This window comes from Peromyscus maniculatus, chromosome 6, assembly GCF_049852395.1.
Source record: "Peromyscus maniculatus bairdii isolate BWxNUB_F1_BW_parent chromosome 6, HU_Pman_BW_mat_3.1, whole genome shotgun sequence".
Taxonomy (NCBI): Eukaryota; Metazoa; Chordata; class Mammalia; order Rodentia; family Cricetidae; genus Peromyscus; species Peromyscus maniculatus.
The window spans coordinates 17,799,746-17,826,481 of record NC_134857.1 but is presented as its reverse complement, the minus strand read 5'-3'; the positions used below and the strand labels follow the sequence as shown (position 1 = coordinate 17,826,481).

At 37.7% G+C, this 26,736-nt stretch overlaps 1 long non-coding RNA gene across 1 annotated transcript; it reads left to right on the top strand.

Annotated features, from left to right (window-relative positions):
- Positions 1 to 26,030, top strand: LOC143273722 (uncharacterized). The gene is made up of 4 exons (XR_013051908.1): positions 1 to 123; positions 849 to 955; positions 24,411 to 24,480; positions 25,184 to 26,030. It is a non-coding gene; the product is annotated as an uncharacterized LOC143273722 (long non-coding RNA).
- The last annotated feature ends 706 nt before the right edge of the window (positions 26,031 to 26,736 follow it).

Here is a 26,736-nt window from a genome sequence, read left to right as displayed (position 1 = left end):
GCTTCTCATGGATGAACCCTGGAAGGATGAGCCACATCCAAGATATAGGAGATTATACATACATGGTCATGAACTTCCTGGACAACACATGTCTGTCTTTTCACCTGGCTGTGTAAACTGAAGGTGAGTAGCTATGTATCACTTCTGATCAGGACACATAAAAGATTACTAGCATATATTATTTACTCAATATATTTTAGTGAATTCATTTTTTCCATTTCTTCCCATGCATAGACTGAAACATCCCTATGTCAAAAATGTGAACTCCAGAAGGTTCCAAAATCCTTTTTTGAGCCCCAGTGTAAAATTTTCACATCTGACCTCAAGTGATACATTGTAATCAACATGCATAAAAGCTAAAAATATTGTATAAAATTTACTTCAGGCTATTGTGTACAAAGTTAACATGAAATGTAAAGAACTTTTATGTTGAGAATTGTGTTGTAGCCTGACGATAACCCTTTACATATATGAGAATATTCTACAATATAAAAAAAATCCAAATCTGGTACCATTTTAGTCTAAAGCATTTTGGATAAGGGCTATTCAGTGTATATGGTTATCAGAGTTAAAGATTCATTTGGAGTAATAAAGAATAGTTTTTTGATATTTCCCTAAATATTTATATAACAAGGGCTATTGAGGTCCATACTGAATAGCCCTTTCCCAGAGTCCTCAGGATAATCTACAGCCAGCTGGGAATCTAATCTTAGGAATATTAATTGAATCTTTGAACACAGTGCATTTTCAGTCCATTGACTTTATTGTTCTAAGTTAATTCTAAATATACAGCTTCTTTTCAGCTCTCTCACACATTTCTCTGCTGTTCTCATTTTGTTCTATCTTAGTTCTACCTCGAGTCTCTGAAGTTTTCTGTTTTTATACATATACAACCAGCAATTCTCTGGCTAAAGCAAAGTCACAAGGCTTGAATTTTTTCAGGGTCATAAAGCAGGTAAGAGTTTCTTTATGACTCAGGGAGGGGTGACTTGTTAAATCCTCAGTGAATTCTTAAAGGGAATGGGATCAAATGTGAGGGAGAGAGACCTTAAATCAATTAGGAAAATCTAAGAAGGGAAAACGGGAATCCATGTGTAATACTGCATTCCTAAGGGTGGTTAGATAATAAGCTGATCAACAAACCAAGGTGAAAGTACAAGGAGTTAAGAATGTGTTAGTGTGGGGTTAGCTTGAGGCAGCATTCTCCTATCTGCAGGTGGGGTGAGCCCAGAGCATATTTGTTCCCTATCTATCTAAAGGTTGTGAGTCAAACAAACCCAGACCTGTTATAATTCTATGTCCATGGGTGTCTGAGAATATCTCAAATGAGATACTTTTGCCTGGATATTTATAATTGATCAAATGCCTGCCAATGAAGATAATTGCAGGAAGGCAGACCTCTAAGTTTATATTGGAGAATGGAACAAAGACTTGGTTGTGGGAAACAGGTTTTGACTGTGTGACTGTTTTTACATGTAGCTGGGGGATGTTATCCAAATACCCCATATGTATAAGGTGAATTGTGTCCAATAAATAATCAATCATATTGGTAGAAGTTCTTGGGAAAAGAATCAGATGGGAAGGCTACAATAGCACACAAGAAAATCACTGCAGGAAATATCAAATACATTTAAAGCCAATGTTACCAAACTCCTTGAGTTTTGGCTTCAATTTCCATCAGAGCCCCTGGTTCTAATGGGTCGTCAGCCTTGTCAATGCGAGTTGAGATCCTGCTTCATAGTTTTGTGGCTCATAGCATTTATGCATCTATTAATTCTGGAGGATGTATTCAGGACTGACTTTTCAATCCTGATGATGGATTCATAGCAGCAAATGTGCTGCACAGAACCCATAGTCTGCTCTCTCAGGGTTCCTCATCAAGCACTCACTTGCATTGTCAATTTGGCAAGTGAGCTTTTATGTTAAATATTACTTTATTTCAGTATTAGATGTAAGAATATCTGTCTTATTCAGATTTCTACTTTTTATTAAGCATCAATCTTTATTGTATGTGAGACAGGAGCATCTTTTGGTAATACTACATTATTTTTTCCTATAAATATGGATAAAAGAAGATTGAAGAACTATTTGAGAATTTTGTGGTTATTGTTTTAGTAATTAAGAGCAGTTTGAAATTCTTAGAAGTGGAAAAAACCCTAGCCACAGGGAGACAAAAGACTAATGTTCAGGAAGCTGCCACTTAGCTCCAGAGACAGCCAGTCAGAATGACAGAGGATTAGTGCTCATTGAAATGGATCCCAAATATCTCTGTAAAATCACCAGGCTGAGCACAGATGGTGGTATTTTAAAACCATGTAGAGCTTGCCTTATAAAGGATGACAAAGTGCTTGACAAAGTCTTTGTGGTTACCATGCTACAAAGCATCTGCTGGGGAGATGAAAGAGTTGCATGGACCATTAGCACTTGAGAAACCGAACAAATGTGTAGAGAAGAAAAATGTTGACTAGTGACACTAAGAGAAACTCTACTTTTCTCTAAAGACATCCAAGAGATCAAAGAATAGAGTAGATTTTGATGTTAAATAATTCCTGGTCTCATTCAATGAACAGTTTTTGAGTACTGGCTGATGTGTCTGCCATCCTTCCACCACTATAGTGAAAACTAAGACAGATAAGGTAATCTGGTTTTCCTGTTAAAAGAACAACAAAAATTGCCGGTCCTTTATTCACTTTTTATCCTTTCAACCAAATTGAAAATAAGACATTAGTAATTTGGCAATGAAAACAATAGTTTTATTATTGATAGAGCTTATTGGAGAAATGACATGTTCTCTTATTAATAATGTAGTACCTTCATAAGAGAGCAACTCTAGAAACACTGTCAAGCAAGTCATTTTTAAAAGTGTGTGTGTGTGTGTGTGTGTGTGTGTGTGTGTGTACATGCACATATATGTGAGTGTAAAGTCCAGATGTTTGAGATCCATTTGGAGCTGAAGTTATAGGTATTTATTTGTACTGTGACCCAAGGTGGTGTCTTCATTGTAAAACAGCAGGTGCTGTTAACTGTGGTTCTAGCTCTCCAGTCCTCTCTAGCTACTTAGGCCTTTTTCACAGAAAAAAAAAATGAAAAAAAGCATTATGGATTGGGACTTAGAGTGTTATATCAGTGGAGATAGAGTCATGTGATTCTGGGTTAGGACAAAAATATCTAGGCTAATACTGCCCAGTTTCCTCCTAGCCTGGGGGGTCCAGGTTTTAAATTCAAGGCAAAATAGCAGTGTGCTTGTTCCACTCTGTAGAGCTCATTGGTCTATCAGAAAGCCTGTGCTCCAGTCTTTGCAATGCCACGGTCCCAGCAGTGTTTCATATTTGATATTGCCAGAACCAATGATATTATACTTAGCTTGGGTCTTCATATGCACTTTGAAAAGAGCCAGACTACTACTTCAGACTAAAATGCATGTCTATTTCATATGGGGATGAAAGAACCCAGTGCCTCCTACTTGGAGAATTCCTCTCCCAGCAATTTAGTGGTATCATTAAAGCTGAATTTTTCTCTTATTTTCTAACACCAAAATTTGTAAACAAACACCAAATAACTTAGGAACAAATCATGGAGAAATCGTCAATATAGATGTGTCCCTATTGTCACAAGTTCCATGAGAAAAATAGTCAAATAATTTAAAACAATAAAATTACCTTGGCTTTCTAGTAAAGTTAAAATTCATGAAAGCCCGCAAATACACTTAAGATTTGAGAAATGTGAAAGTTGATGGAGAAAAGGTGACTTCTAGACTTGGTCTTGTTTGAAAGAGGGTCTTCAAATATCACTAAGCATCTATTCCCTTGCCCTACACAACTTATGTTTTTTTCAATCAATAGAGTGGAAGTCAAAGTAGTTGACATTTACCACACATTTTCTGTGTCAGCATTGTGTGCAATACTGAGATTACGGAAAATGTTGCCTTTTCCATAGGAGGTTTTCAACCAAGGAAATGAGGTAAATGGAATGATAGTCTGGCTTGCCAGAGATCTTTATCTGTTTCAGTCTCAGCACAAACACTATTTCTTATTTTCTCTTGGTCCACTCAACTCCAAACACACTGATTCCTCATTATCTCCAACACTGCATGTCTCTGTCATCTCTCTGTCATTACCTATGAACCTTCAGAAACTTTTCCTGCCTTCTCAGAGGACATCTTTTAGGAGCTGGTTTGAATCGAACTTTTGTGGCTAAAACTTGGATGATTTTCTGGAAGGAGATAGTGAGAGTTGTTACTGGGATTTCAAAGTATTTATGTCTACCTTCATTTATAGTACTTACTAATCCCTTCACATTAAAAAAAGAGAGAATGTCTTATTTCATTTGCTCATCTTCTTCTGGCAAACGATGATAGATTTTTCCTTCTGATTCTTTGAAAATGTACTTGATTTCATTTATTATTGTTATTAAGTATGTAGATGTACTTGTGTCACTGCCTGTGGAGTGTGTGTGTATGTGTATGTGTGTGTGAGTCAGATGACAACGTGCTGGAGTTCTCCCATGTGTGTTCTTGGGCTGAGACTCAGGTCACCAGGCTTGCACAGCAAACACCTTCTCCAGTGAGCTGTCATGCCAGCCAGCTCCTGCCCCTTTTCCTCTACCCCGCACTGTGTGACATTAAGGGTTTTCCTATGCAGAACTAGGCTTTATAACCATGCTATTTTGTCCACATTCTGACTTGTTTGGCCAATGGTGTGCTGGCAATCATGGCAGAAAATTCAGAAATTCAAATATTCCTGCCTGTATCTGTGTGTTTCCTGCATTGTTTTGAGAATATGCCTGGACTAGAGTCATGGCAGATGAAGAAAGGCTAAGGCATGGCCATTTTGCCTGAGTTATAGCTGCAGACTAGACTGCGTCAGCCAACAACCAGCTGCCCCAGACATGTAAGCCCAATAAAGTACAAAATAATTGCCACATAATGATCCAGACTATAACACCAGCTCAAAGGCTCATTGCTTAAATAAACACATACTTACTTTCTCAAACCTCTAAACTGTTTTGGTTAGATTTCAGATAGTTATTTTGTGGACATAAATAATTGATATCCCTTCTGCTTCCACTATCAGATAGTGAGTTTTCTGAGAGCAATGGTTATGTAAGTCATTATTCTTTCTTCACACTTTCTCCAAAGTATGCTTACCAAATGAAAGGCAGCATAGATAAATATGTGATTACTATACCTTCAAATTGGAGATTTCCACATTGTTATTTAAATTGCCTTTGAAAAACAGCTCATTTATTTCCCTGGGATAACATTCTTAATCATAACTATCAAAATAGAAGAAAGAACAAATTTGTAAGAAATAGAAGAGCAAGATAAAACAGAATTGGGATAAAATGTAAATGGTTAGCAGTGGCAGGAGGAAGCATCTGAAAACTTGAAAACAGCCTGATGGTTTTTCTACTTAGGATTTGTGACAATTTCATCTCTGTTGCTATAATAAAACACTCTGACCAAAGGGAATTTAGGGGAGGAAAGAGTTTATTTGAGCCTGTATTTCCAGGCCACAGCCTGTCCTTGGGGGAAGTCAGATCACGAACTCAGGCAGGAACTTAGAGGCAGGAACTATAGAGAAAGGTGGTTGCTGTCTTACTCTCACACTCATGACCACCTGCCTAGGAATGGTACTACCTATAGTGGGCTGGGCCCTCCCACATCAGTTAGCAATCAAGATATTCCTCCAAAGGCATGCCCACAGGCTGATCTGATCTACACAATTCCTCAGTTGATGCTTTCCTCTTGGATGACTCCAGGTTGTGTCAAGTTGGCAATTAAAGCTAACTAGAACAGAGACCTCCATTCAGGTAAATGTATACCACAATCACAACCCATCCACTGTGGGGCTAGAGTTGAATTAAATATGGCTGGTGAAGGTCATATCTAGAGCTACTAACTCATTAGTAATCTCCTCAGTCAAATGTTCCACATCACTGTTTTGGCTCAAGAGGTTAATGACATCTTTTATTTAAAATGAGATTTCAAGTACTCTGTGATTCCAGCTGAGCTGGAAAATAAATTGCTCCACCTTTGACCCGATAAAACTATAAAACAGCAACACAATGTAGTAATTTAATCCCAGATCTCCCAGAGAAGTTTGCCAGAACACACATACACACCAAAAAAAAAAAAAAAAAAAAAAAAAAACAACCAAAAAAAGAAACAACAAACAAAAAAACCCCACAGGCACACACACTTAAGTTATTTACATTTGGAGCAATATTCCTCTAACTTCTAACTTCAGTCTTAGATGGATGCTTTTAAATTGCATTTCTGATGAACCTTGAAATTCAGAGAAAGTGTCTAAGGATATGGCAAGATCATGTGATCTGAAGGAGAAAATAATGAAAATAATGAAAAACATGGGGAGTAGTCCACTGCAGTGGGAGAAAGATTAACCTTAAAATTAATTTTTGCTGGAAGGACGCATATGCAATCTATAGGTGTTGAGGATCTTGAGGACTGTGATGGGTGATGGGTAATCTCAACTGCTAACTTGGTTGGCTCTGGAATCAACTAAGAGATACTCCTCTGTGAGAGTCTACAAGGGCATACTTAGGATGGACAGCTGAGTGGAGAAGATTCTTCTCACAGCAGGCAGAACCTTCCTGCTGTAGCCCTGAGAGAGGAAATGTCAGGGGAAAGCAGTGCTGTCCTTTGCCTGCTTTTGCTTTTTGCAATGGGTGTCTCTATCTCACCATGGTCTCTGTGCTGCCGTCCTTTGCTGTCACTAAAGCCCGGCTTCTGCAGTTTCTCAACACAGCCTCCATTTGTGAGTCTTCTTTCTATATTATCTTTCACAAGACCAGTGGCTCTCTAGGAACCCTCCAGTCCTGCAGTGTCAGATTGGTAACACTAAATCATCCAGCCAGGTGGAATGAATAGCTACTGAGTTCTCAGTCTCCCCAGCATGAAGACAGCCACTGTTGGGCTATACAGCTCACAATGTGTAAGTCAAAAATCTGTCAAAATTCCCTTTATAATATTTTCACTCTATCTCTTCTGTTCCTCTGTAGCATTGATTTTCAATCCGTGGGTCGTGATGCCTTTGGGGTCACATATCAGATATCCTGCATATTGAATATTTACATTATGATTAATAACAGTAGCAAAATTACAGTTCTGAAGTAGCAATGAAATAATTTTATGGTTGGGGGGTCACCACAACACAAGGAACTGTATTAATTGGTTGCAGCATTAGGAAGGTTGCAAAACCACTACTCTAGAAAATTCTGCCATCTAGAGATCATTTATATTCTCCCCTTTCCTAAAATGCTGGCTTGAGATAGATGATGCCACCAGCTGTCTGTAATACTCCAGGCAGGTACACTAACTGTCTTGCCCTTGACTTTTGATCATGGAATGTTTCTAGACCTGAGCTAGGGACATGATCAATAGGGCATGAACAAAGGCATAATGTGGCTTATGGAGGATCACTGGCTGCACTTCAACATTTAAACTGCAAGAAAACCAGTAAAAGGCAACTGGAAAGTATCTAGAATGACAGGACTAGGCCTATAGGATGATAGAACTCAGGCCGGAGTGTCTCCTCTACAATAACAGATGTTTGTCAGAGGGAATGAACTAACTCTTGCACAAATGACTCTCCCATCAGAATTTCTCCTGATATAAAGCAAGTAAGCCCTTGGGGAAGGATTTAAGACCTAACAGGAGCCCCTCATGCCATTTTATTATTTTTATGGTTATGTTACATTAACTTTAATGAGCCTGAGTGTCCACCAAACTTTAGAACTCTGTGAAATTATAAGAGTGAATATAGATTCACTTCATAAAGGACAGGCAGTAAGTTAAATCTTTTTCTCATTATTAAGGCAGATGTTTAAAAAGTAGGATCTTTTTACATTTTATGCTGTGATATAACCTAAAAAAACTTAGAAAATCCTGTGATAAATTTTAAAATGAAGTGTTTTGAAAGGTAAGAAGAAAATGATGTGAGAACTCTTCTGACAGAAAGGTGTCAAGCACGTAAAAAGACGACTTAAGCATGCTAGCTGAAAAACAAAACAAAACAAAACTGTTATTCCAAAGGCTACATTAGATAACAATAGCAGGGATGAGTCATTTTCTTCTTATTTCTTGGGTAAAAACTGTTTAATGACTGAAATATTTAGCCAGCTTTTTGATGTACAATTCTGAGCCAATTCTCTGAAGGTTCAGACATATATTTATTTAAAAATGAAAAAGGGTTATAGATTTCCAACTGTACTGGCAATAACTCAGAAGAGGCATATCCTCAGAGTGTTGTGGGGACACACTCTTGTGCCATGGCATCTCCTGAGTGTGACTTCTGATGAACAAACAGAAGTGAAAAACCCCTTGTTCTGATAAGTATTTTAGAGCAAATGTAAAGAAAAAAACAACAACAAAAGAAATCCTTCCTGAGTAAAAGCAGCCAGTACTGTGATTTAATTCTATCCTAAGGCATGTCTGAAATTTCAGGGAAAAGGGAAAAAAAGAAAAATCTCCATGCTGTTCAGTAAATTAGCTTTCAAACTTGTCTCCAGGGATGAGAGGTCCTTTCCTGCAGGGAGGTTAGATTATTTTTCCTCCAGCCTGTCTTGGCTTGAGTTTGTGAGGATGAAGAGAGGAGTTGTGGAGGAGCAAAAGGACCAGCTCTTCACTGTCAGGTCTGGACTGCACATTATAGGCAAGTTTCCACAAAGGTATTGTTTATTCAGAAATCTCGGTGTTGATCATCATCATTATAGTATTCAGAATTTCAAGTGCTGAGTTTTGTAAAAACCTAGTCTCATTTTATTTATTTTTTTTTTTTTGTTTTTTTGTTTTTCGAGACAGGGTTTCTCTGTGTAGCTTTGCGCCTTTCCTGGAGCTCACTTGGTAGCCCAGGCTGGCCTCGAACTCACAGAGATCCGCCTGGCTCTGCCTCCCGAGTGCTGGGATTAAAGGCGTGCGCCACCAACGCCCGGCTAAATTTTTTTTTTTTTTTTTTTTTTGGTTTTTCGAGACAGGGTTTCTTTGTGTAGCTTTGCGCCTTTCCTGGAACTCACTTGGTAGCCCAGGCTGGCCTCGAACTCACAGAGATCCGCCTGCCTCTGCCTCCCGAGTGCTGGGATTATAGGCGTGCGCCACCACCGCCCCCTAGTCTCATTTTATAGCTGGGGGTAATTCAAAAGACTTACAGACTCCAGTCTACCATTTGCAAGCCTACTACACCACTCTCTGCCTGTAAGATTAGGTCTGGAAGATAGGCAGAGGATTTTTTGATTAAAGCTTGTTCAGGATCTCAGCCTATTAAAATAATTAAACATGACCCACCCTGTTACATGAAGTTAGGCATTGTATGTAAGCTGCCCTTCTCAGGCTCACATGTTTGTATACTTGATCCCTAACTGCTAATGCAGATCTGCGGGCTTATAGAAAGTTTCAGAGGAAATGGGTTGCTCGAGTGCTGGTCTTGAGACCAGCCCTGCTATTGGTCTCAGTCTTTCTATTTTTGGTGGTCTACAGAGATATGAACAGTCAGCCATCTCATTTACCTATCAAGCTTTAGTATTAGTGGTAAAAAAAAAAAAAACCTGAACAATTTGGACAGGTGTTTCCAAATTGTGTCACATAAATAAAATCATTTCCAGGGTCCTAAAGACATTTTATATTCCTCTTCCATAAGTTAAATTGAAAATACATAAATATTCATATCTTTGTACTTCATAAAATGTTTTTTATTATTATTATTTTTTGTATTTTACATACTGACCACAGTTTCTCCTACTTCCTCCTTTCCTCCCATTCTCTCCTCCACCTCCCTTTTATGCCCCCATCCACTCATCCTCCATCTCCATTCAGAAAGGGGTAGGCCTCTCATGGGAGTCAACACATCATGGCACATCAAGTTGAGGCAGGACCAGCTTGGGGACTGGGTTGTTAAAAGCCATTTCAGGTGCCAGGGACAATTCCCAATCCCACTACTAGGATCTCCACAAACAGACCAAGATACAAAACTGTCACGCACATGCAGAGGGCCTAGGTCAGTCCTATGCAGGCTCCATAGCTATTGGTTCAGACTCTGTGAGCTCCCGGCTCCCACAAGCTCAGGTCAACTGTCTTTGTGGGTTCACCTGTCATGACTTTGACCCCCTAGCTCATACAATCCTTCCTCTCTCTCTTCAACTGGACTCCCAGAGCTCAGCCCAGTGCTTGTCTGTGGATCTTTGCTTCTGCTTCCTTCCCTCAGTTACCCGGATGAAGGCTCCCTTGTGACAATTAGGATAGTCATCAATTTGATTACAGGAGAAGGCCAGTTCAGTCACCTTCTCCACTAATGCTAGGAGTCTTAACTGCAATCATTCTTGTGAATTCCTTGGGGTTTTCCTGGCATGAGGTTTTTGTCTAATGCCAAAATACAACCCCCCTCCCCAAGAAGATATCTCCTTCATTATTCTCCTTGTCTGTCTCGAACCCAATCTGCCCAACAGAATCCCTCATGTTCCCAAACATGCATCCCCCTGCCCCCACCCCTGCACCTGGTTTACCCAAGAGATCTCTTCTATTTCGCCTTCCCAGGAACATCCATGCATCTCTCAATGGGCCTACCTTGTTATCTAACATTTCTGGGCCTGGATTATAGCCTGGTGTCCTTTCCTTTACAACTAATATCCACTTATAAGTGGGTACATATCATGTTTGTCTATCTGGGTATGAGTTACCTCACTCAGGATTATTTTTTTCTACTTCCATTTTCCTGCAAGTTTCAAGATATCTTTTTTTTTTGCTGCTGCTGAGTAATTCTCCATTGTGTAAATGTACTACATTTTCTTTATCTATTATTCAGTTGAGGGGCATCTAGGTTGTTTCCAGGTTCTAGCTATTATGAATAATGCTGTTATAAACATAGTAGAGAAAACATCCTTGTGGTATGATTGAGCATCCTTTGGGTATATGCCAAAGATTGGTATAGCTGGGTCTTGCGTAGATTAATTCCCAATTTTCTGAGATACTGCCATACCGATATCCAAGTGGGTGTACAAGTTTGAATTCCCACCAGCAGTAGAGGAGTGTTCCCTTACTCCACATCCTCTCCAACATATGCTATCATTAGTATTTGCGATCTTAACCATTCTGATATGTATAAGATGGTGTCTCAGAGTCATTTGATGTGCATTTCCCTGATGGCTAGGGATGTTGAAGAGTTCTTTAAGTGTATGTCAGCCATTTGAGATTCTTTGGTTGAGAATTCTCTCTTTAAATCTGTACCCCATTTTTAACTAGATTAATTGGTATTTGGGTGTAGTTTATTGAGTTATTTATATATTTTGGAGATCAGCTCTCCATTAGATGAGGGGTTGGTGAAGATCTTTTCCCATTCTGTAGTCTTCTGTTTTGTCTTAATGATGATATTCTTTGCCTTTCAGAAGGTTTTCAGTTTCAGGAGGTCTCATTTATTGTCAATCTCAGTGTCTATGCTACTGGTGTTATATTTAGGAAGTTTTCTCTTGTGTCAATTCATCAAGGCTACTTCCCACTTTCTCTTCTATCAGGCTCAGGGTAACTGGATTTATGTTGAGGTCTTGGATCCACCTGGACTTGAGTTTTGTGCCGGGCAATAGATATGGATCTATATGCATTCTTCTACACGGTGCCACCCAGTTATGGCAGCAAGAGAATCCCCGAGTGTTGAAATAAGTTTGATTCTTCCATGGACTTACTAAGAAGTCAAAGAAAATTACACACAAAGGCAAAAGGCACATCACAAAAACCTTATACTGATGATGTGACCACATATGGATCACAGCCTTCCAGTGCCCATGCCTATGTCTACATATATGTCTGTTTATATGTAGTTAGCCCATGTCTCCTGACCACAGGGGTGGATGTCTAGCAGGAGACAAGATGACAAAGTTCAATTCTTTTTTTTTTTTTAATCTCTTTTTTTCTACCATATGGCGTTCAGGGATCAAATGCAGATCCTCAGGCTTGGTGGCAAATGCCTCAGGATGCTGAACCATCTCAATAGCCTAAGTATAACTTTTTGGTTTAACACTGACATTTAATTATTAAATGTTATTGTTTAAGAATTTCATATGAATTTTAATATGGATTCTTTTCTATTTAAGTGAGAAATGTGTGGATTTTTATTGGGATTGCATTTATTCTATATATTAGTTCAGTAGTGACTGCTGACACTTCATGAACATTTCTGCAAGTTGAACACATACATGTGCTTTGCCTTAACTTTGGCTCATTAGTCTTTTTTGCATTAATACAGGATGTTCTAAGCTTGATCTGTAGCAGACTAAAATGATTTTGGAATATGAGAACAGTTTAAATTTTGGTTGTAGTTTTGAACCAGATTGCTAACCCATTGTTGTTATATGAAGTAGGACTGTTTCCCATAGGCTCAACTGTTTGAATCATTGATCCCTGGCTGATGGCACTGTTTGGGAAGTTTGTCAGAAGCATTAGCAGGTGAATCCTTGATGGAGTAGAGAGTCACTGGAGTTGTGCCTCTAGATTTTATAGATTGGCCCCCCTTTTCCACACTTTACTTCTTGACCTTAGATACAATGTGAGCAGCTGTCTCACATTTCAGCTGCCATGTCATCTCCACTATGATGGACTTCATCCTCTCAAACTGTGAGCCAAAACCAATAGATTATATTTTACTAGACAACTGGTCTTAGCAATAAGAAAAGCAACTAATACACATTCTGTGCTTCTTAGCTGAAGATTCTTTCCTTGCTTACATCTTTTTCAACAAAAATCAGAGAGCAAAACCCCTTCTTCATCTCAGTGGGCCAAGAAATTCTGTGGTACAAGACATAATAGATCTTACCTTTGGTGTGGTGTCTGCATGGAGGATCATCAATTTTGTTGATCTAAAAGTATTTAATTGGCCATTCCTTGTTTCTCCAGTCAAAGAATCTGTGCCCTAGACTGTCATGGATTTGCTTGTATCTTCTCATCTATCTTCCCTTAAAATTGGTGGAACCTGATGAGTGTAAGCAAGAATACTTCCTAGACAATAGTTAGCCCTTTATATGGCATGTCAGTGAAACTTGCAGAGTAGAAATTTCAAATGACACAGCTTATGCATAGGATAGTAAGAAGTTTACCATTTCCTTTGAACCATCCAATAAGGCTGACCATGAATTCAAGAGTTAGATTGGGAATGGGGGTAATATTTTAAAGGTATATTTAATTTTAAACTAATGTTGCTTATTTGTTTTGCATACAAGCAAGTATATGTAAATCTTTTAAAATATTTACTCTTTTATGAGCATCTAATTTGTTGCTTTTGTTTTGTATGTGCCAGGAAGGAGAACTCTCACTCTAGTGAACACAGCTTGTAAATACTTTGTAAAATGATAAAAGAAGACTGTAATTAGAAGGGGTTTTTTTTTCAGTATAGTAAGGTAAATTTTTGTTTCTTTGTATGTTATATATGTATGGTGTACATGCTTGTGTATTTGTTTTTGTGTGGGCATTGTGTTTGTGTGTATGTGTGTTACATGTGAATGGAGGCTATAAGTTATTTGGTGTCTTTCTTGATCTTGCTCCCCTTTCTTTAGTAATACTAGGTCTCTTGAAGAGCCCTGAGCTTGCTGATCTGGCTAATTCAGTAGACTTACTCTCCATAATAAGAACTTCTCTTGCTGAGCCATCTCCCCAGTACTGGAGTCAAGTATTTTAAAAATTGTTGTATACTGTGACTACAATTATATTAAGGACTTAGAAGGGTAAATTTAACATTTTGTCACTAAATGAAGGATTAAAAAAAAAAAGCCTGACCAAGCAACAGCACACACCAAGGGTTTTACTTGTAATGGGCTCTTTCTTTCAAACAAAACCCACATATCAGCAAAAATTTTTATGTGGTGTTATTAAAACAGGAGAAATCCTGATATAACTATTGCTGTCTCCATATTGTTCCATAAAATCACAAATACAGGACTTTGTAATAAAAGACATCATAATTCTACCTTTTATTGTTTTAGTAGATTTATAGATAGAAAGATTATACGTCATGTTACATTTTGTTTATTGGTTTTCCTCTGTATTTCTCAGGACCTGTCCATTCTGATCCACTGATCTATTGTTCATCACTTTAGACACTTGGCAGCATGTGATCTAACAGACATGCACAATTTACTTCTAATGATTCTAACAAGGTCTGGGAAAAAACCAAGATGAAGAACCAGGAAGCTTTAACACAAATAAGAGTTTGGGAAATTACACCTGTGACTAAGTACTTCAAGATCCTTCTGTTGTTATGGATTATATCTTGAAACATGAGCTAAAGTAAATGCTTCCTTCTTCAAGTTGCTTTAATTTATCAGAGCAAGTGGAAAATAAACTAAATCAGGAAATATTTTTAAAATAAAATAAAATTGAGAAATGGTTTCTTACTTCCTCCCTTCCTTTCTCTCTTCCCTTCCTTTCCCCCTCTGCCTCCCCTCTCTGTCACCTTGCTTTGTAGCTAGGATGACCTCAAACTTGTGATCCTTAGGCTTAGCCTCCTGAGTGCTGATACTGTGTGTTATCACCACACCAGGCTACCTTTTTTATTTACTTAAGAAATTTTTCATTGCCCCGGCCAGCGGGCGACCCACCTGCGGGAGAGAATGAAAGGGATGGGGAGACACAAGAGAAGATAGCAAGACAGTGTTCTGATCAAGCTGCAAATTTTATTCTACTCAGCAAGGCTTATATATGGAGGGGGAGGGGGCAGGAAGGAGGGAAGGGGTGCACGACATGCCCTGCAGGTGAAGGGAGAGAGTGCAAGTTGCAAGTTGTGAGGCTAGGTGATAAGGCCACTGGTCAGGGCCCATTGTTCTGTTGCTATGCTACCTGACTTTGGGATGTTCTTATCCTTGGGGGCATCTGGTTTAGGGCTTGTGGCTTTTTCTCTGGCCTAGCTAGTGCTTTTCCATGGTTCATGTTTGGTCCCTGACAATTCATCCAAAATTTGAAAAATCAGGAACAATAGAAAAGCAAAGAGGAACAGTGTTGTACATCATTGGGAGAGATATTTCTTGAATACAAGTATTTTCCTCCTGAATTTTCAGGACTGGTTTTCCTAGTTTGCCAACATCTTCTTTGACAACCTGTTCATCACATTGCAAATATGCAGGAATCCCTACCTGAAGAGGTAATTTTTTCCAAAAGAAATAACCTCTTCTTCATGTCTTTAGAAGTTACTAGAAGAGGGGAAATATTAAAATAATGTCAGCTAGATCGAGGTTTTATGATGCCTGCAAACAATCTGAAAACTAAAGATAAAGAATTTATTTTAAGAAAAGGCAATGGCACTAGCTCAGATGTACCCACTTCTGTTAGAGATAGGGATCTCCACGGAAGAAATAGGGTACTCAGAACATCCCTGCTTCCTATGGATGCTGCCTGATTAACTAGCAATGTGTAACATAGTACTTTTGATTAAGAAATCATTTAAAATTATTTGCAAAGAGCAAGGATGTGTCAAGTGTGTCAAGTTCTTCATCGAGGAACTCTTTAGGTTAATGATGATGAGACTGACAGCAGTTAGGGACCTCAGCATCTTTCTTGGGCAGCTGGAAAGTATATCTAATTAGCACCTGTGCTTCTGTTAAAAAATAAAATAAAGAAACTGATATGTGGCCCTTAGACAAGTAATTTTCCATGGCAAGCCTTCATGTGCTTTAGGAATTTAGCTATTCTAAATAAGCGAATCAACAGAAAGGGTGAGTTATAAAGGAGTACTTGAACTGAAACTGCAAAGATGAATCACTGAGAAAGGGAAGTGAGCTGGCAACACTGTACAGTCATGTCTACTGGCAGCAGGAACCCCTGCTGTCTGGGGGTGAAGGCATTTTTACAGGATCCTGAGAAGAAAAGTTTTGAGTTAATTTTTAAGTCTGGGGAGAGGTAGGTGTATCATTTGTTGTCCAGCCTCTGCATAATGCACAAGTGCAGGGCTTTCTTAAAGTCCTTGTTCCAGTAGTCTGTGAGGCTGGATCATCTCAGCTAGCCATCTTGAAATTGTCTTGAGCAATTTATAGTCCAAAGCTGATCTTTGGGAGGTATTGTTAGCTTAGTGGTATTATCATCATCCTGATGGAATCATCATCGTGGGGCCCAATCATCTTTATGGAGACTTCAAATTTGAACTTAGGCATGGTCATGACTCCCTGCAGAAAACTGATGGGGACTCAAACATGAAAACATGTACAGGCCACTAGATGAAACCTTTTTTTCTAGAATAAGTTAGTACACTATATGACCATTAATGTCATGACAAAAGTTAAAAAAATAATAAATCTTAAAAAATTTTGATATAAAATTCATACATTAAGAGAAGTTTTAAAGAGCCAAAATAGAACGAAAGAATTGTGAGATTAGTGGCAATAGAATAGTCCCTTATTTTTGGTTTTCTTCTGTCCCCTATCGGATGGCTCTTGTGACATGATACAGACCATTTTTCTTTTAACAAACATGCTTGGGTTTAGAGCAGGAAAGAGCCATGCTCCAACTCCAAAGGTAGCTTTAATTTTTAATGGAACTGGAACTACATAAAGACCATTGTGTTAAGTGTCTGTAGAGAAGAGCAGAAAAAAAATTTAGGAAGACTTACGAAATTTTATCCTGTTAGATATGTAATATACCAATAGGCCAATTAACTCTCTTTATAAGTTTAATTCTATTAATTTTGGGATATTTGTTGTTATTCTATCCCAAAAAATTATAGCAAGCTCTTTGCCAAGGTTCACTTTCTGCCTGTAATTTTTTGATTTCATCATTAGTTAAAGGTGCTCTAATTTCTTCTGGGTCTGTTCATATTAATTGATAAAGTCAATTCTCCTTTTAAAAATCAACTCAGATCATTTCCACATAAGTTTTTAATTTTTTACTCTTGTTATTTGGTAGAAATATCCACTCCAAAATAATATCTTCCCTCTGCATTAAAATTCCTATAGGAGCATGCTGAGAGGGTAAAATAATCAAAATGCAATCAAGCTTTGGATCCACACGATCCACACGTGTATCTTGTATTTTCTTATCCACCAAGACCAATTCTCTCTCAGGTTCAGCCAATAATTCTCTTGGACTATTTAAGTCCATGTCACCCTCTAAGGTTTTGAACAAATTATTCAGTTCATTATTTTTAACCCCAACAACAGTCCATAGATAGGAAATGTCTCTGAATAATCTTTGAAAGTCATTAAGAGTCTGTAATTGGTCTCTCCTAATTTGCACCTTTTGGGGGCTAACTTTTTGTAGGCCTATTTTATATCCTAAGTAATTAATAGAATCTCCTCTTTGTATCTTTTCAGGAGCAATTTGTAATCCTCAGCAAGGCAAAATTTCCTTTACTTCTTCAAATATTCTTTCTAAAGTATCTGCATTTGAGTCAGCTAGTAAAATACTATCCATATAATGATAAATTTTGGATTTGGGAAATTTTTTACATATCATTTCCAATAGTTGTTGTACAAAATATTGACACAGGGTTGGGTTATTCAACATTCCCTGTGGGAGAACCCCCCATTGATATCTCTTAACCAGCTGAGAATTATTATAAGTAAACACTGTGAAGGCAAATCATTCTCTGTCTTTCTCTTCTAAGAGTATTGAGAAGAAACAATCTTTCAAATTGATTACTATAAGATTGCTATAAGATTACTATAAGATTACTACCTTTGGGTAACAAAGTAGACAAAGAAATTCCAGATTGTAAATAGCCCATTGGCTGAATTACCTTGTTAATTGTTCTTAGATCTGTTACTATTATCCACTTAACAGATTTCTTTTCAATAACAAATATAGGAGAATTCCAAGGGCTGGTTGATTCTTCAATATGCTGAGCATTTAACTGCTCTTGTACCAGCTCTTCCAAGGCCTGCAGTTTCTCTGTTGTTAAAGGCCATTGCTGAACCCATACAGGCTTGTCTGTTAACCATTTTAAAGGTAGAGCTGTTGGTGTCTTTGAAAGATCACCAGCTGTTGTGCCCTGTTCTTGTACAATCTGGATGACCGCTGACAGTTCCTTATAAATACCTTCTAATATTTCTCTCAGAGACATGTGATTTTATGGTTTGTTTCTGAGGTTGGAGGAATGTTCATCTCTATTGGCGAAATTATTAAGGCAACTCCACGTAGTTAAAAGGGAGGTTTATTTTGTGGGGTAACTCACAAATGAAGGGATAGTACAGGATCTGGGAAAGGCGTGGTACAGTCCGATAGTGTTCTCTGGAGAACTCTGCTCGGTCTACCTCCAGCGTCCAGGGTCCAGGAACCAAGAGAGCCTGCATATCTGGATCTCAGGTCTTCAGGGTCCTCTCTCAGCCCTGCCTTGTAGACATGACCGTTACCGAAGCCTCAATGGGGGTTGGAATTTCCAGGTCAAAGCTGGAATGGCTACCTACTACACATCTCAGTGTTCCATTGTTGTAACAAATCATGGCCCCACAGGTTCATTGTTATATTATGGTTTTAATTTTCTTCTCTCTCCTTCTGGCCTTATACACTCAACCCATCTTGTATTCTGTTTCAGTTGAGATAATATTCCAATACCTAACAGATGAAGATTTACCTCCTGAAGAGACAAATTTGGATACCAAAATTCTGATGCAATTATTGCTAAGTCTGCACATGTGTCTACAAGACCCTCAATAAAAACATTATTTATTCATATTTTTAATTTTGGTCTTTGTTCATTTATAGAAGTTTGCCAAAAAATTCGCTTTATGTTTTCTCCTGAATTTTCTGTTCTTTCACCCCAATCAGTATGGTTTTTTACAATAGGCATTTGGTTATTTAATTGCTCTGGGAAGGTGTTTCTTCTATCATGGTAGGAAATAACTGAAATGAATTTGCCATGGGGGCCTGCAAAAGACCCCTCAGGGAGTTTCCTGATGACAAAGGCAAATATTACCTTGTCTGTCTCTTGTCGATCTATACTAGCTAGTCCTATGTTTGCCTTTACCACACCTTCTGCACAATCCATTAGCGAGGGGCGTTCTGTTGCCATTGTTCCTTGAAGAAACATTATGGTGATATTTTATTTGTGCTGAAATGTGATTTTATTTGTATGTTAATAAAGTTGCCTGGAGATCAGAGCTAAGAGCAAGGCATTTAGTAGAAGTCTGGTGGTGGTGGCACACTCCCTTAATCCAATCACATGGCAGGCAGAATCTCTTTGTGTTCAAGGACACAGCCAAGTGGTGACCTGAACCTTTAATCTCAGGACAAACCATAGAGACCTGGAGGTCTGTATAGACAGGCAGTGATGAGGAATTCATGTGGTTGGGTTTAGGACCAATGAGAAGGCAGAACAGAAAGGCAATAAAAAGACAGGACATAGGAAGAAGGTCTCTCCCAGGCAAAGGACAGCAGCTAGAGGTAAGATAAGATGGTCTTACCTTTTGGCTACTGCTGGATCTCTGGGCTTTTAACTCTTTATTTGGCTCTGTGTTTCTTATTCAATAAGACTATTTAGAATTACATCTACAATTGGTACCCACGTCGCAAGAATTCATTAAAAACTGTTGGTAGTTATGGCCCAGCTCGGGCCCTGCTCTGCTGGAGTTTTCAGGCCCCAGGCCAGGCCAGAGCTACCTGTCCAGCTGTACTCGACTGTAGCTACAGCAGCTAACAGCAGCTTCAGCTAGAGCTGCTTGTGGCCAAATCACCAACTCACATGGTTAGAGCTTAAGGAAGCTGCTGGAGCTCAGGCTCAAATCAGCTCAAGCAGGAGTGTGTGGCTGGATTTCAGCTTTTAGCCAGAATGCAGGCTATGCTTTCTTTCATTTTTTCTTTCTCACTTTCTCTCTTTGGATTCCCATCTGAGATGCTAGGTAGCTGTTTTGAAATTTACTCAGATTTCTACTGTTCTATACAGATTTGGTAAATCAATTAAGATATCAGATATTTTAAAGGGAAAAACTACTTAAAAGAGAAAAATTTTTCCACATTAAAAAATGGGTATTATTTGTACAATAGAAGAAAACTGGTCTATGTTTGATAAAACTTTAGGCAATCTGAAAATTAGACAATTATATGAGAAGATTAATTTTGATAGGATGTACATTACATCAATTATGCATGTTATTAATTTACTTATCCTTATTTTACAATTTAAAAAGATAGTCTATTTAAGTGCCAGGTTAAAAGCTTTAGAAAAACCTGCTAAAATGAATTATAGAGAAATCCTGACTCAGACAGAAGAATTTAAGGGTGAAATTATGTCAGGATTGGATTATAAGGTTACAGAAAGAAAGCCTGTTTTCAAACAATCAAACTTAATTTACCCGGTAACCATACAGCAGCTACCTAGTCAAGTGAATGTACAAAATAATTGGACTTAGATTTAAGAAGGTTTAAGGAGACAATAGTATCTTACTGCATGCGTTCTCCATTTGTAAAGCAAATGTTAAACTCTTGGTCAACTGACTTTCCAGGACTGGAAAGAGCTGGTAAATGCTGTCCTAGAACCCGGAGCACAACTGCATTGACAAATGTAGTTCAGAGATGAGGCTAAAACCATAGAAAGTCAGTGGAGGTGTAGAAATCTCCCAGGATCAGCTTGTTGGAGAAGGCCAATATGCTGAAATACAAAGACAATGTTTATATATATACCAAAACCTAATTCTGTGTTGAATGGCAGCCATGAATGCATGGGACAGAATTGAGGAAGCAGGAAAGAAAACTAGTCATTCACAAAAGTAATACAGGGCCCAAAGGAACCCTTCACAGATTTCTTACAAAGACTGACTTTAGCAACAATAATGGTCACGAGTTCAGAAGCTAGCCAGATAATAAATCGAATCTTTGGCTTTTAAGAATGTGAATGCAGCATGCAAGAGAATAATCAAGCCATTAAAGGCAAGATCTGCACCCTTGGAAGATTGGATTAGAGACATGATTAAGCTTGAGTTTCATGGCCATGATTATATGTGGATAGGAGAAGCAATTTCAAGAGGTTTGAGGAATGTTGGAGGTTTTGAATATGGAAAGCAAGGTCATTTGAAAAGAGACTCTAAACAGGGCATTTCTAGAAACAATGTTTCTTTAAGGAACAATGGTAACAGAATGCCCCTTCCTTCTGGAGTATGCAGAAGGTGTGGAAAGGGTAAACACTGGACCAATGAATGTAGATCAACAAGGGACAGACAAGGTAATAATTTGCCTCAGTTGGGAAAGCCCCAGAGGGCCCTCAGGCAGGCCCCTACAGCAAATCCAGTTCAGATTTTTCCTGCAATCATAGAGGAAAACCCTATTCAGAGCAATTAAATAACCAAATGCCTATTGGAATAAACCAGGCTGCTTGGGTTGATGGAAGAGCTGAGACAGAGAGAACTGAAAATTCAGGAGAAACCATAAAGAAAAATTTTTGGCAAACTTCTATAAATGAACAAAGACCAAAATTAACAATAAGAATAAATGATGTTTTGTTATGTGGTCTGGTAGACACAGGTGCTGATTTGAGCATAATTGCACCAGAATTTTGGCATCCAACTTGGCCTCTTCAGGAGGTAAACATTCAGCTGTTAAGGATTGGAACATTATCTCAAGTGAAACAGAGTACAAGATGGCTTGAATGTATAGGTCCAGAAGGACAGAGAGGAAAATTAAAACCATATGTGGCTAACATAGCTGTGAACTTATGGGTTTGAAACCTGTTACAACAATGAAATACTCAGATTAACATCCCTCAAACCTCAGAAACAAATCATAAACTAGCACATGTTTCTGAGAGAAATATTAGAAGGTATTATTCTAATGAGTGGTCACCAGCCATTCAGATTGTACAAGTACAGGGCATAACAACTGATGATCTTCCAAAGACACCAACAGCTCTACCTTTAAAATGGTTAACAGACAAACCTGTATGGGTTCAGCAATGGCCTTTAACAACAGAGAAACTCTGGGCTTTAGAAGAGCTGGTAGAAGAACAGTTAAGTGCTCAGTATATTGAAGAATCAACCAGCCCTTGGAATTCCCCTGTATTTGTTATTAAAAAGAAATCTGGTAAATGGAGAATGGTAACAGACCTTAGAGCAATTAACAAAGTAATTCAGTCAATGGGCTATTTAAAGTCTGGAATTCATTTGCCTACTCTGTTACCTAAAGTAGCCTCTTATAGTTATTGATTTAAATGACTGTTTCTTTTCAATACCCTTACAAGAAAAAGACAGAGAAAGATTTACTTTCACAGTGCCTACTTATAATAATTGGCAACCGGTTAAAAGATTTCAATGGAGGGTCCTCCCACAGGGAATGGTTCATAGCCCAACCCTGTGCCAATATTTTGTACAACAACCATTGGAAGTGATACGTAAAAAATTTCCTAAATCCAAAATTTATTATTATATGGATGATATTTTACTAGCTGATTCAAATGCAGATACTTTAGAAAGAATATTTGAAGAAGTAAAGAAAATTTTACCTTGCTGGGGCTTACAAATTGCTCCTGAAAAGATACAAAGAGGAGATTGTATTAATTACTTAGGATATAAAATAGGTCTACAAAAAATTAGATCCAAAAAGGTGCAAATTAGGAGAGATCGATTACGGACACTTAATGACTTTCAAAGATTATTTGGAGACATTTCTCATTTATGAACTATTGTTGGGGTAAAAAATGATGAACTAAATAATTTGTTCAAAACCTTAGAGGGTGACAAGGACTTAAACAGTCCAAGAGAATTATCACCTGAAGCTGAGAAAGAATTGGCCTTGGTAGAAAAGAAAGTGCAGAAAGGACAAGTACATTGTATCGATCCAAAGCTGGATTGCATTTTGGTTATTTTACTTTCTAGGCATTCTACTACAGGAATTTTAATGCAGAGGGAAAATAATATATTGGAATGGATATTTTTACAAATAAGTAGAGTAAAACATTAAAAATTTACATGGAAAAAATCTCTGACTTGATTTTGAAACAAAAATTGAGACTTTGTCAATCAGTAGGAATAGACCCAGCAGAAATTATCATACCTTTAACTAAGGAGGACATTGAGAAATTATGGGCAGAAAGTGAACCTTGGCAAAGAGCTTGCAGTAATTTTTGGGAGAGATTAACAGCAAATATCCCAAAAGCAATAGAATTGATCTTATAAAGAAAGCTGATTTGATTTTGCCTCAAATTGTATGGGAAACACCTATATCTGGAGCTTATACAGATGCAAACAATCAAGGAAAGGCAGGTTGCAAATCAGAAAATTTAAGTAGAGTGGTTCAAAGTCCTTATAATTCAGTTCAAAAATCAGAACTGTATGCTATTTTGTTGGTATTAATGGATTTTTCAGAACCTCTCAACATAGTTACTGACTCTCAGTATGTTGAAAGAGTGGTATTACATAATGAGACTGCAGAATTTATCCCTGACGAGTCAGAATTAACTTCACTATTAATTCAGTTACAAGATATAATCAGGAATAGGGGTCATCCTTTATATATAAAACTCACATCCGATCACATAAGGGTCTGCCAGGCCTCTAGCACAAGATAATGATGAGACTGATAAATCATTGATAGGAAATGTGCTGAAGGCCTTAGAATTTCATAAAAAAAAAAATCATGTCATTAGTAAAGGTTTAAAAAGTTTTTTTTTTCATAAACTGGCAACAAACCAAAGAAATTGTAAGGAAATGTCCTACTTGTTCCTTTTACAATCGGAAGCCATTTCCAGCAGGATGAAACCCAAAGGGTACTCAGAGGAATGAAACCTGGCAGATGGATGTGATTCACTTTGCATAATTTGGAAAACTGAAATATGTAAACCATACCATTGATACTTATTCAAGATTTCAATGGGCAACTGCTTTGAGTTTTGAAAAAGCTGATTCTGTAATCACTCATTTGCTAGAAGTTATGGCCATCATGTCCCAAGAAAAAGAGTAAATTGGACTATTGATATATCATCTGTAAAATTTTACAAGGCTTCCTAAATGTTTGTTTCTGCTCTTCTCTAAAGACATTTAAAACTAGTGGTCTTCTTGTAGTCCCAGTTAAATTAAAATTAAAGCTGGCTTTGGATTTGGAAAATGGCTCTCTGTTTCTTTAAATCCAAGCATGTTGTTAAAAGAAAAATGCATACTCCCTGTATCATGCCAGAAGAAAGATATCAGTTTTCTGCAGGAAATCATGGCCAGGACGAACATCAAATTTGAAGTCTCCAGGAAGAAGATGGGGCCCCACAACAACAACAATTCCATGTGGACAATAATAATACCACCTAGCAGACAAACATCATCTACAGATCAGCTTTGGACTACAAACTGCTCAGAACAATTTTGAGAAGGCTAGCTGAGATGATCCAGTTTTATAGACTACTTGAACAAGGACTTGAGATAAGCCCTGAACTTTGGCATTATGCACAGACTGGACAACAAAGGATATAGCTACCTTTCCTAGAATTTGACAATTAACCCAAAATTTTTCTTTTCAGAATAAAGATGCCTTCACCCATATCCAGCAGGAAGCAATTTTAAGAACACGATGCCCACATTCCCAAAGAGGTAGTGTAGGGCAAGTGGGTTTTGGTCTTTTAATGGGTTTGGGGTCTGGGAAAATTTTCATTGTTTATGAGGGTTGGTTACAAGTTGTTGTTTAGGGTTAGGAAAAGGGCTAAGCAAAGGAGATTAGATTTAAGGTTCTTGTTTAAAAAAAAGATATGTATCTATATCTATCTCTATATATGATAGAATAGAGGGTAGATTATTGAATTTACTCAAAAATAAAGAGAAGATATAGATATGCTATAAATAAAAGGTTAGATTATTGAATCTACTTTTAAAAGACAATTACTAGTGTTAAATACTTTACATTGGATTGGATTTTTGTATGCTGTATACAAATTATATATATATATTGAGATTGATATTGTTAAAAATGCTATACATGCATTTCTAATCTTGTTCAAGATATTGTACTTATACTTTTCATCTTGTTCAAGATATTGTAGTTATACAGTTTATTTAATAATGTAATGCAATTTGCTGATCCTTGAATATTATTATTATCAACTATTAGGATATAAAGAAATGAAAGTTAGTAGTTAGACATTACTCTCCGACTGGTAGTCATATTAGATATGTTTTCAATATCGAGCAGATATATTTTAGATAGACAGGTCATCTTCAAACCCTTCAGAGGTCTACAGAATATGGCATTTAAAATGTTTTAATAACTTAGAAAGTTTTTCTTTTTTATGACTATGAGACATGTCAGCTCCTGGCAGTACCAATCTACTTCAGAGAAAATATGGGCATTGAAGAAATTGTATATGGAGTTAACTTTCATTATGGCAAAAGTTAGCCACTGGACAACAAAGTATCCTTGAATCCACTGCTGACAGACAGGACAAAATGGACAGACAGGACATGAAACAAAGGACTACCGATTCTTGCCAAGACAAGTGTGGTTGTGGCTTTAGCAACAGGCATCCTCTGAGGCCAGGACAATATGGCACCATCCCTGAAGTGGCCTTTGAAATCCAGAAAAGGTACAGTGCCCCTTTCTTCAAATGCAGCAGAACAGGCAGTGGACTGATGGCTTCTGATGTTCAGTGGAACAGCAGATGAAACAGTTATTCTTGAAAGAGTAACTAAGCTGACAGAGTCTAACCTCTCAATGATAGACTGGCATTTAATAAAAGATATGAAGCCACCCACAATCCGAGAAAATGGGATGTGGAGAAGAACAGGATGCCAAGATGAAGTCACACACACACAAGCCAAGAAGAATGGACAGCTGAATTAAAAAATATCAACAATTTCCAGAATTTAAATTCCTGAATCATAACAGGACACTAGTGGAATTCAGGTGTTTCTGGTACATGGACTACTCTCACCAAATGTGAGGTCAAACTGTTGGCCTTGTGTACATCTTACTTCACAAATGAGTCTGTCAGATATGCTAAGCCTATAGGCTGAAGATGATGCCCCAATGCTGTGGAGAAACCTCGGTGACTCTCCAGGCAGCTGCCTGTTTTGTCAATTCACAATTTTTTTTGGAAGCCATTTGCATGCACTTCCTGGTTTTAATTTTTTTTTTGGTAATATTATTTCCTTCTTAGGTCTCTGAGGGATTGGAAGATTAGATAGTTATAGTTATAGTTATAGTTAACAATTAGATAGTTATAATTATAGTTTTCCTTGTTAAGAATTTCAGAAAAGAAACTCACTAAAGAGGTGTAAGTGCATAAATTTGAAAGACGTTGTAAGATAGTTCTGTTAGTAATATAAGTTAGGATAGAAAGTGAACCAGGTACATTTTGGACTTACCAAAGTAGGATAGGTAATGGAATTATTTTCTCTGAGTTTGTCAAATGCAAATGGACTAGACATTGTTAGGTATTTATTGCTTGTATATATTGTATATAGTTATTGTACTTATTGTATATATTTTTCTTATATCAGTTATAACTTTTTTCCTTTTTTCTTTCTATTAGAATAGAAGGGGGAAATATGGTGATATTTTATTTGTGCTGAAATGTGATTTTATTTGTATGTTAATAAAGTTGCCTGGAGATCAGAGCTAAGAGCAAGGCATTTAGCAGAAGTCTGGTGGTGGTGGCACACTCCCTTAATCCAATCACATGGCAGGCAGAATCTCTTTGTGTTCAAGGACACAGCCAAGTGGTGACCTGAACCTTTAATCTCAGGACAAACCATAGAGACCTGGAGGTCTGTATAGACAGGCAGTGATGAGGAACTCATGTGGTTGGGTTTAGGACCAATGAGAAGGCAGAACAGAAAGGCAATAAAAAGACA